Source organism: Triticum aestivum, chromosome 5D (genome assembly GCF_018294505.1).
Source record: "Triticum aestivum cultivar Chinese Spring chromosome 5D, IWGSC CS RefSeq v2.1, whole genome shotgun sequence".
In the NCBI taxonomy this organism is placed as follows: domain Eukaryota; kingdom Viridiplantae; phylum Streptophyta; class Magnoliopsida; order Poales; family Poaceae; genus Triticum; species Triticum aestivum.
Window position 1 is genome coordinate 339473669 of NC_057808.1, and position 12486 is coordinate 339486154.

Genomic DNA, 12486 nt, shown 5'->3' on the forward strand with positions numbered 1-12486 from the left:
GGGGGTATTTGAGGAGGGGAGGGGGTGCCGTGGGGGAGGGGGCAAGGCGGCGGCGGCGTCGTCCCCGACCGGGACTCGGGCGGCGGCGGTCTCCAGGAGGGAGACGGCTCGGGCGGGGGAGCTGGGCCGTCGGCTGGGCTTCGGCCCAGTCAGCGCGCTCGGGCGTTTTTTTTTAATAAATAATTTCGCCGAACATCAAAAAAATCGTAGAAAAATAAATAAAAATTAAAAAAATGCCAAAATAAATTTTCACCCTCTAATTAAAATAATTAGAACGTGATGAACATTTTCTTGGCCCAAAAATGCAGTTTTGAAAACGTGCATTTTTTCTAATGCAATTAAAATTGCAAATAAAATCCGAATAAAATCAAATATTTGATTTTAATATTTTTCCTCCAATATTTTAATTATTTTGGAGAAGTCATATTTTCTCCTCTCATTTATTTTAATATGAAATATGTTTCGGAGAGAAAAATAATTAAAACCAAAAATCCTCGTTTTATTATTTGATAAAAATCAAATATGAAAACCGGGAAAAATCCCCAACTCTCTCCGAGGGTCCTTGAGTTGCTTAGGATTTTCGAGGATTTGCCAAAATGCAATAAAATATGCTATGCAATGATGATCTAATGTATAACATTCCAAATTAAAAATTTGGGATGTTACACATATCACGGTCTCCCTAAATCTCAAAAGCTTCATCCACACAAAACTCAACAAGGACTCGTGAGATAAGTTAGTATAAACCAATGCAAAAACCTTATCATACTCTTATGTAGCAAATCACTAAAATTATTATTCAACATTGCATACTAAATGCCTCTGCATATTTAATAGTCCTATCCTCAAATAGAATCATTAAAGAAGCAAACATATGCAAACAATGCAAACATAACAGCAATCTGCCTAAACAGGACAGTCTGTAAAGAATGCAGCAAGATCCATACTTCCCTAGCTCCAAAAATTATGAAATAAAATTCCCACTGTAGTAAATTTATCAGAGCTTATTATGCAAAAGGTTTCAACATTTTATCACATTCTGAATTTTCTAGGGAAGTTTTGCAACAGCGGTAAACTCTGTTTTCAAACAGCAACATGAAGACTTGTAAAATAGGCATAGTAAAGGCTATCAATGCCACTTTTATTGAAATAAAAGATGCAAAACATTGTTCTAGATAACATAAAGCAAGTCCTAACAAAATAAATTGATGCTCCAAGCAAAACACATATCATGTGGTGAATAAAAATATAGCTCCAAGTAAAGTTACCGATGAACGAAGACGAAAGAGGGGATGCCTTCCGGGGCATCCCCAAGCTTAGGCTCTTGGTTGTCCTTGAATATTGCCTTGGGGTGCCTTGGGCATCCCCAAGCTCAGGCTCTTGCCACTCCTTATTCAATAGTCCATCGAATCCTTTACCCAAAACTTGAAAACTTCACAACACAAAACTCAACAGAAAACTCGTAAGCTCCGTTAGTATAAGAAAATAAATCACCACTTTTGGTACTGTTGTGAACTCATTATAAATTCATATTGGTGTAATATCTACTGTATTCCAACTTATCTATGGTTCATACCCTCCGATACTACTCATAGATTCATCAAAATAAGCAAACAACACATAGAAAAACAGAATCTGTCAAAAACAGAACAGTCTGTAGTAATCCGTATCATTCGAATACTTTTGTAACTCATTCTGAAATAAATTGGTGGACCTGAGGAATTTGTCTAGTAATCATTTTGAAAAAGAATCAACTAAATATCACTCTCCAGTAAAAAGTTTGAGCTAATCTCGTGAGCGCTAAAGTTTCTGTTTTTTACAGCAAGATCATAAAGACTTCACCCAAATCTTTCCAAAGGTTCTACTTGGCACAAACACTAATTAAAACACAAAAACACATCTAACCTGAATCTAGATGTATTATTTATTACTAAACAGAACGAAAAAGCAAGAAACTAAAATAAAGTTGGGTTGCCTCCCAACAAGCACTATCGTTTAACGCCCCTAGCTAGGCATGTTGGTTTCAATGATGCTCACCTAAAAGATAAGAATTGAAAATATAAAGAGAGCATCATGAAGAGTATGACTAGCACATTTAATTCTAACACACTTCCTATGCATAGGGATTTTGTGAGCAAACAACTTATGGGAACAATAATCAACTAGCATAGGAAGGCAAAACAAGCATAACTTCAAAATTTTAAGCACATAGAGAGGAAACTTGATATTATTGCAATTCCTACAAGCATATATTCCTCCCTCATAACAATTTTCAGTAGCATCATGAATTAATTCAACAATATAACCAGAACCTAAAGAATTCTTTTCATGATCTACTAGTATAGAATTTTTACTACTCTCCACATAAGCAGAATTCTTCTTATTCGGAATAGTGGGAGTATCATAAGAAACTTGAATACTATAAATTGTTTCCACATTAAAAGAGTAATATTCAGAAAAAGGGTAATCATAATCATGACAAGTTTTATAAATATAATCATCACTACTTTTTATAGCATAAGTTTCATCACAATAATCATCATAAGTAGCAACTTTGTTCTCATCATAATCAATTGAAACCTCTTCCAAGATAGTGGAATCATTACTAAATAAAGTAATTACCTCTCCAAATCCACTTTCATAATTATCATAATAAGATTCACCATCCTCCAAAATAGTGGGATCATTACTTCCTAAAGTTGACACTCTTCCAAACCGACTTTCATCAATATAATCATCATAAGTAGGAGGCATGCTACCATCCTTATAAATTTGCATATCAAAGCTTGGGAGACAAAAAATATCATCTTCATTAAACATAGCATCCCCAAGCTTGGGACAAACATTAATTGCAGAAAATATATTCTCAAAAACATCATCTTCATCAAACATAGCATCCCCAAGCTTTGGCCTTTTCATATCATAGGCATAATCACTCTCATCATTAATAGTATGGATAACACCAATAGTATAGCAATTATCATCATCACAATGAGTAATAGGAGCAACATCATTTGGGAAAGATACCTTTCTACCTTTGCTTCTCCGTCTTTTCTTTTTCTTCTTCACATCATGTGTGGGTTCAATCCTCTTTTTGGGGCTCCTTATTAATGAGATTGGTTGAATAGAAGGCTCCTCCTCGTTACCTGATTCATCATAAGAAATAATAGGAAGTCTATTCCCTTTCATTAGTATTCTCTTCATCCTCTATTTGTTTTCTTTTCTTTATGTAATTGGCAATATAAGGATTTTCAATGCAATTCACCGCACAATACATATAAATTTCTTCTAGATCAATATCGAGGAATTTCTCAAGGTTATATTCTGGAATATGCTTAGTTTGACGTTTCATTTCTTCATAACCCAAAAGCAAACTAAGTTCATTCTGATGTGCAAGGGAAATCAAGTCATCACAATTTTTGGACATGATTCAATCATGAAACAATTTGCATTTGATATTTAAATGACCATGTTCATTGCAAAGTTCACAAGTATGGCGAAGATATTTTAAATTTTCAGCACTAACATCTAGCCTCTCTTGCAACCATTTAGTTTCCATATACTTATGCCTCTTGCAAAATCTATTTTCCCTAATTGGTGTGTACTTGCAAGCTCTATGCACTCCACAAAAATCGACATGCTTATAAGAGACATTTTCATCATGACTAGTGCAATCATCATTAGTACTGTGGATATTCAAAGAGTTCATACTAATAACATTGCAATCATGCTCATCATTCAAAGATTTAGTGCCAAAAAATTTATAGACTTCTTCTTCTAGCACTTGAGCACAATTTTCCTTTCCATCATTCTCACGAAAGATATTAAAAAGATGAAGCGTATGAGGCAAACTCAATTCCATTTTGTTTTGTAATTTTCTTTTATAAACTAAACTAGTGATAAAACAAGAAACTAAAAGATTCGATTGCAAGATCTAAAGATATACCTTCAAGCACTCACCTCCCTGGCAACGGCGCTAGAAAAGAGCTTGATGTCTACTACGCAACCTTCTTCTTGTAGACGTTGTTGGGCCTCCAAGTGCAGAGGTTTGTAGGACAGTAGCAAATTTCCCTCAAGAGGATGACCTAAGGTTTATCAATCCGCGGGAGGCGTAGGATGAAGATGGTCTCTCTCAAGCAACCCTGCAACCAAATAACAAAGAGTCTCTTGTGTCCCCAACACACCCAATACAATGGTAAATTGTATAGGTGCACTAGTTCGGCGAAGAGATGGTGATACAAGTGCGATATGGATGATAGATATGAGTATTTGTAATCTGAAAATATAAAAACAGCAAGCTAACTAATGATAAAAGTGAGCGTAAACGGTACTGCAATGCTAGGAAACAAGGCCTAGGGTTCATACTTTCATTAGTGCAAGTTCTCTCAACAATAATAACATAATTGGATCATATAACTATCCCTGAACATGCAACAAAGAGTCACTCCAAAGTCACTAACAGCGGAGAACAAACGAAGAGATTATGGTAGGGTACGAAACCACCTCAAAGTTATTCTTTATGATCGATCTATTCAAGAGTCCGTAGTAAAATAACACGAAGCTATTCTTTCCATTTGATCTATCATAGAGTTCATACTAGAATAACACCTTAAGACACAAATCAAACAAAACCCTGATGTCACCTAGATACTCCAATGTCACCTCAAGTGTCCATGGGTATGATTATACGATATGCATCACACAATCTCAGATTCATCTATTCAACCAACACAAAGAACTTCAAAGAGTGCCCCAAAGTTTCTACCGGAAAGTCAAGACGAAAACGTGTGCCAACCCCTATGCATAAGTTCACGAGGTCACGGAACCCGCAAGTTGATCACCAAAACATACATCAAGTAAATCATGTGATATCCCATTGTCACCATAGATAAGCAAATGCAAGACATACATCAAGTGTTCTCAAATCCTTAAAGAATCAATCCGATAAGATAACTTCAAAGGGAAAACTCAATCCATTACAAGAGAGTAGAGGGGGAGAAACATCATAACATCCAACTATAATAGCAAAGCTCGCGATACATCAAGATCGTATCACCTCAAGAACACGAGAGAGAGAGAGAGATCAAACACATAGCTACTGGTACATACCCTCAGCCCCGAGGGTGAACTACTCCCTCCTCGTCATGGAGAGCGCCGGGATGATGAAGATGGCCACCGGTGAGGGATCCCCCCTCCGGCAGGGTGCCGGAACAGGGTCCCGATTGGTTTTTGGTGGTTACAGAGGCTTGCGGCGGCGGAACTCCTGATCTATTATGTTCTCCGATGTTTTTAGGGTATATGGATATATATATATATAGGCGAAAGAAGTCGGTCAGGGGAGCCACGAGGGGCCCACGAGGGTGGGGGCGCGCCCAGGGGGGCAGGCGCGCCTCCCTGCCTCATGGCCACCTCGAAGCTTCCTTGACTTCAACTCCAAGTCTCCTGGATCACGTTCGTTCCAAAAATCATGCTCCCGAAGGTTTCATTCCATTTGGACTCCGTTTGATATTCCTTTTCTGTGAAACACTGAAACAAGGGAAAAAACATAAACTGGCACTTGGCTCTGGGTTAATAGGTTTGTCCCAAAAATAATATAGAAGTGTTTAATAAAGCCCATAAACATTCAAAACAGATAATATAATAGCATGAATACTTCATAAATTATAGATACATTGGAGACGTAGCACTCGGTTTCAAAGACTTTGAGAATACAGCGACGAGGAGGGCTCACTTAAGAACTAAACATGGTTATGTGTTTCTGGTTAAGGTGTTCAATATGGACAATCACTCCCATTTTGGTTGCTCTAATTGGGAAGCTCTCTGCAAGGCATATGGATTTGATGAGGGTATGCAAATAACATTTGATATTCATCCCGAAGAAGAAGAAGATGATGATATCGATATCTAGGTGGATGTGGATATGCCTCCAGTTTTGCCTACATGTGAGTTTGTTAAACTAATTTGTTAAGTTAAGTAATTTATATTGTTAATTTAAAAATATTTGGTGTTCATCGGTACTAAACATCTTTATTTATAATTGTTAGCTTATTTCTTATCTTCCAAAAATACTCGGAAGGTTGTAGACAGGACATACTACAACTATGACTCCGAGCTTAATTGTGAGGAGAAAGGTTATCTTGTCTCATTCATAGATGATGTTGAGGCCTTTAAAATCAATCATTCTATCCTCCCAAATTTTACTGGATACGTGCCACTAGTCCATAAATTGCATGATGGTAACTTCATTGCCAAAAACTTGGTAAGGTTTTGTTAATGACGGTAACTTTATTGCATACATTCTTATTAAGTATATAAACTACATTGCTAACTATATATGTTACTATTACGTTTTTCAATAGAGGCTCTCGAAGGAGGTTGTGCCTTACATGCTGTTTACTAAAGGTTATATGCATATGGTTAGCTTACGACCAACTCTTTCGAAGGCTTACTATACTACATACTCGATTTCTTCAAATGATGGAAGGCTCAAAATCAAAGAATGGAGCAAAGTGATGAATGCGCACACGCAACTAATTGGAGACAACATGAATGTGCGCAAGCCACAAGTTGGAGATAGGTTTATCTCCATTCTTCATTATGGAGATGGACCGATTTATCTCTTTTATGGTATTTTACCTAGGAGAGAGGAGTAGGTCCTAGGTATTAAGAACAATTAGTTAGTGTTGATTATGGCTATGATGATGATGAGAAGTTGTTATTATGTGCGAAAATGATGATGATGAGAAGTTGTTATTATGTCTCATGGACAAAAATGATGATGATGAGGAGTTGTTATATGACAATCATGTATTATTATGATGATGCTGATGATGATGAGGATGAGTTATTATATCATTGGGTGAAAGAACCGCAGATTAGTTTCAAGTGGATGGATCCAAAGTGACCAAGTCACGCTAATCCATGACTTGGTCACTTTGGATCCATCCACTTGAAAGTATTCCACGGTTCTTTCACCCAGTGATGTAATAACTCATTATGATGTAAAAACAATCTCTAAATTGCTACTGTATGAAAACTTGTATAATGGTGTATGAATACGACATAAAAAAATAAATAGAATACATAATAATAGTAGTAGTGCGGGTAGAGAGGAACGCTACTAGTAAATACCAGTAGCGCGTTCCTCTAAAATCGCTATTGATAAGCAGGTATATCAGTAGCGCGGGTAAACCAACACTACTGCTACCCTTTAGCTGTAGCGCCATAGCAGTAGCGCGGTCCCTCGCGCTACTTCTAGATCTAAAACCGGCACTACTGCTAGGCTTTTCCCTAGTAGTGTCATGCTTGCTCAGTACCTTGCATAAACTTTGCTTTCCATTCATCAACTTGCACTTATCGGCTTTGCAACATTCTTTGATCTTGATACAGTGGCCCTTTTGTGGAGCAAGACTCTTAAGGTAGTTTTTGTTGGGCATGTCGAGAACGGTCTCTATGTGGTGAACTTTTCAGAGCGACCCATTAAGACCGCGACTTGCCAAATGGCTAAAGTTGATGTGGGATGGCTTTGGCATCGCCAACTAGCCCATGTCAATATGAGATCTTTGCAAAGTCTCCTCAAGGGGGACCATGTTCGTGGACTAACAAATGTGAGTTTTGCCAAAGACCATGCTTGCAGTGCTTGTATCAAAGGAAAGCTTCATGAAATGGCTCACCGACTCACGACTGTCATCTACTCGAAGAGGCCCTTGGAGCTCCTTCACATGGATCTCTTTGGCCCTCCATCCTGTGATAGTATTGGGGGAAGAAAGTATTGCTTGGTAATTGTGGATGATTACTCAAGATACACATGGGTATACTTCAAGAGGAAGAGTGAGACTCAACAAACCGTCATCAACTTTACAAATGAAGCCCAACGTCAATATGAAGCAAAGATCTTAATGATCTGAAGTGACAAAGCACCGAGTTCAAGAACTATACCTTGGATGAGTTTCTTAGTGATGAGGGAATCAAGCACCAATATGCCGCACCCTATACCTCTCAACAAAATGGTGTTGCGGAGAGGAAGAACCGGACATTGATGGACGCGGCAAGAACCATGATGGCGGATTTTGATACGTCCATTTTGCATCATGCTTTTATATTGATATTTATTGCGTTATGGGCTGTTATTACACATTATGGTACAATACTTATGCCTTTTCTCTCTTATTTTACAAGGTTTACATAAAGAGGGAGAATGCCGGCAGCTGGAATTCTGGACCAGAAAGGAGCAAATCTGAGAGACCTATTGTGCACAACTCCAAAAGTCCTGAAAATTTACAGAGAATTATTTTGGAATATAAAAAAATATTGGGCGAATAAAATACCAGAGGGGACCCACCAGGAGGCCACAAGCCTGGGGGCGCGCCCTACCCCCTGGGCGCACCCCTGTGGCTTGTGGGCCCCCTGTCCGGTCTCCGGTGCCCATCTTCTGCTATATGGAGGGTTTTGACCTGCAAAAAATCATAAGGAAGCTTTCAGGATGAAGCGCCGCTGTCTCGAGGTGGAACCTAGGCAGAAGCAATCTAGGGCTCCGGCAAAGCTGTTCTGCCGGGAAAACTTTCCTCCCGGAGGGGGAAATCAAAGCCCTCGTCATCACCAACGATCCTCTCATCGAGAGGGGGGTCAATCTCCATCAACATCTTCACCAACACCATATCCTCTCAAACCCTAGTTCATCTCTTGTGTCCGGTCTTTGTCTCAAAACCTCATATTGGTACCTATGGGTTGCTAGTAGTGTTGATTACTCCTTCTAGTTGATGCTAGTTGGTTTATTTGGTGGAAGATCATATGTTTAGATCCTTAATGATATTTAATACCCCTCTGATTATGAACATGAATATGCTTTGTGAGTAGTTACGTTTGTTCCTAAGGACATGGGAGAAGTCTTGTTATAAGTAATCATGTGAATTTGGTATTCGTTTGATATTTTGATGAGATGTATGTTGTCTTTCCTCTAGTGGTGTTATGTGAACATTGTCGGGTGGTAGGTGCGACATATGCCAACGGGTGGCTTATCATGGTGGGTGCCAGTAAGACGTCACCGGTGCCTGGAAACGGGATGAGGCGAAGACATGCACGCCGGCGAATCTTACCCAGGTTCGGGGCTCTCCGTGGAGATAACACCCCTAATCCTGCTCTGCGGGGTCTCCGCATGATCACTAGATCAGAAAGAGTAGCTACAAATGCTCCTTGAGCTGTTGGGTTCAAGGGAGAAGAAGAGCAAGGCTAGCTCTTGCTTCCCTCTCTCTATGGTGTGTGTGTAACTCTAAGAAGCCAACCCTTTGCATGGGTGCCCCGGGGGGTTTATATAGGCCTACCCCCGGGGGGTACAATTGTAATCCGGCTGGGCGCGGGTCCCAGTCGTCAGTGTCTGCGCTCGCCGGCTTCTCCGCCGGCTGTTGGGGCCGCCGACTGGTGGGTCCCGCCGGCTGCCAGCCTCTTGGTCGATAGGCCGGCCCCACTGCCTAGGGGTCTTGTCGGCGGCTGCTTACTGTAGCCTCGTCCCTGGTGACGAGGGCTTCGTCGAGGTAAGTGTGGCTACAGTGTGCCGCCTCGAGGGCTCTCACTGTAGCCTTACCTCGTCTTGTCTCCTTAATGTGGCACATGCTTCGAGGGAGGGGGGTAGCCGGCTTCTGGGGCCCGGCTACGCCCTTGGCCGACTGGGGGAGGCCGGGCCGCCTTCGCGCCTCTCTCTGGCTAAAGGGGCCCGCCGCCCGTGGGCCGTACTGGCGTCTGTCGTGGATGACGTTGAGGCCAGCATGGCTACAGTGCCGAGCCGGACGGGAGATGGCTGACCCGTACGGCGTCCTGTGGCCATGCCTGCCTCGGGCTTCGGGGGTAGTGGGCCGCACTGTGGCCACACCCCGTCTTGTCACCGTTATGTGGGTGTAGTTTTGGTGGGTGCGGTCTTGGCCGACTTTGTGGAGTCGGCGTGCTTCATGGCTGGCTCTTGGAAGTCGGTCCTCTTGGCGCCGGCTTCCTGGAGTCGGCCATCTCGCAACCATCTCGGGGGAGGTCACCGGGGCCGGGTCGCCTTTGGAGAGCCGGCCCCTGCGGTAGTCGGCCAGGGGAAGTCGGCCCAATGCTTCGAACGCTTGAAGGCTCAATCGGCCTGATAACTTTTGAAGAACCATGGGTAGTCGGTTAGGCTACCCGTGGCCATTTACTCCGACAGTAGTCCCCGAAGCTGATTGAGCTTCGAGGTTGGGTGGGAGTTGAGAAGCTCGGTCAGCTTCCTATCTTGACGAGCCAGCAGCTGGGAGCCGACTTTGGTTGGGCGCGCCGTCTCGGCGGCCGCGGGCCGGCCACTTGCCGCCTGCGAACCACGTGGCAAAAAAGCCTGCCAGCCCATGCGCGTGACGGGACGTCGCCACAGGTCGGGGGCCCGCCACGCCCATGCCCGGGCCTAGGCGTGGATTTTCTGAGGCCCGAAGCCGCCCGCACGTCTTCCTGCGGCGGTTTCGGCACACTTTTAGGGCGTAATAATCGCGAGGCGTGGGGGGAGTGGGTGCAGTTAATCCCACGTCTCACCCCATGCCCTGCCTCCCCGGCTTCACCTCGCGAAACTATAAGTAGGGGGAGGGGGAGAGCGGCAGGCTCTCGCACGCTCCTCCTCTTTCCACCATCTTCTTCCTCCTGCCCTTTCTTGCAACAGCGCCTCGCCGCCGCGCTGTTCCACCACTCGCTCCTCCGCCGCCGCGCTTGTTCTCGCCAGCCCCACGCCACGATGCAGTATGATGGGGACTGGGACGGTTCCAACGTCCACGAGGATCACGTCGAGTTCCTCCGCAAGACGCGGCGGCTGCCCGGTGCGGACAAGGTGGAGGTCCGCCTCGCGCCGGCGAAGGAGATTACACCGGAGCCGCAGGAAGGCGAGCGGGTAGTCTTCCGCTCGCATTTCTTGCGCGGCATCGGCCTGCCCGTGAGCGCCTTCTTCCGCTCTTGGCTCGAGTTCTACCAACTCCAGCCGCACCACCTCCCCCCGAACACGGTGGTGCTGCTGTCCGCCTTCGTCACCTTGTGCGAAGGCTACCTCGGCGTCCTCCCTACCCTCGAGCTCTGGGGGAGTTCTTCTAGTCCAAGCTGGGCACGCGCATGCAAGGCGTGCCGGCTCAGAGTGGCGCCTTCATCGCGATGCGGAGGGTGGCTGCCGACAACCCCTTCCCCGTCATCACGCTGATCCAGTCGGTGAAGTTATGGCAAAAGTCATACTTCTACCTGAGGAACGTCGCCCCGCAGGGCGACTACGTCAATCTGCCGGCTTACGTAGCCGGCCCACCGGCGGGCAGGCGGCCCCAGTGGTCCTACCGGGCCATGATGCTGACGCCGGCTGGAACCGCAGCTGTCGCCCGAGTACGAGCGATGATCCAGTCGGAGGGCTTGTCGGAGCCCGATCTGCTGGCTGCCTTCGTCACGCGCCGGGTACTACCGCTCCAGAGCCGCCCTCATCTGATCTATCAGATGAGCGGCCAGCTCGATCCGAGCCGGATGTGTACAAAAGACATGCCGCACGACGAGGTGGCCTATATGGTGAACTACCTTGCGAACTGCAAACTCTCCGCAGAGTGGCAGTTCGGCAAGGAGCCATATTGCCGAGCCAATCCGCCGCCCACGGTATGTTCTCCTTGTCTCTTCTTCTTCTCTTAGTTTGTCGCCGAGCTCCTTCTGGCCGACTCTGACTAGTTGGCTTGCCTCGACAGAGCCCTCTTCTTTGGCCTGCAGGCGGGTCGGACGCGGAGCGCCGATTCGTCCCGGACCGGACGGAGCACGATCTGGAGGACCCCGACTTGGGGGCGGCTTCTATGGACGACAACACCGAGGCGAGCGGTGGCCGAGCCGGCGGCAAAGCAGGCGGCTCCGGGCTTGGAGTCAGCTTCGACGACTGGCCGGACGACGACGAGGCTGAAGTCGTCCCACACCGTCAGCTGGCGTCTGGCCATGGCGCGGGCTCCTCTGCTGCGCCGCCTGCTCGGGGCGGCGGGCAAAAGCGTCGTGCCGCGCCGGGCTTGTTCGGCAGTCGGCCAAAGAAGCCCAGGGGCGGGGCGGCGGCGACCAGGCGGGAGGAGGCGGCCGCGAAGGCGGCTCGCTTTCGCAAGGCGGTGAAGCAGCCGCAGACGGTGTCGGCGTGAGTATACTCTCCTTCGTGCATTCTCTTTTCTTTTCTCTGGTAACTCCTGAATTCTTGTCCTTCTCTCCAAACAACCAGAGCTCCATTGTCGCTCGAGCGGGCTGCTGCCGCCTCCGTTGTCGGGTCGCCGGGAGGATCTGGGAGCACCACTCGCCGCGTGGACCCCCATGCCGATCTTCTGGCGGCGACGGAGCAGAACGCGCGGGAGGCGCGGGAGGCGGAGGCTTTGAGGGCGGCTGCCGCCAAGGCGGCGCAGGAGGAGGAGGCGGCGAAGGCGCGCGCCGACGCTGTGGCCAAGGCCCAAGCGGAGGCTGCGACTGCGGCAATGGCGGATGAAGCCTTGCTGGTCACTCCAC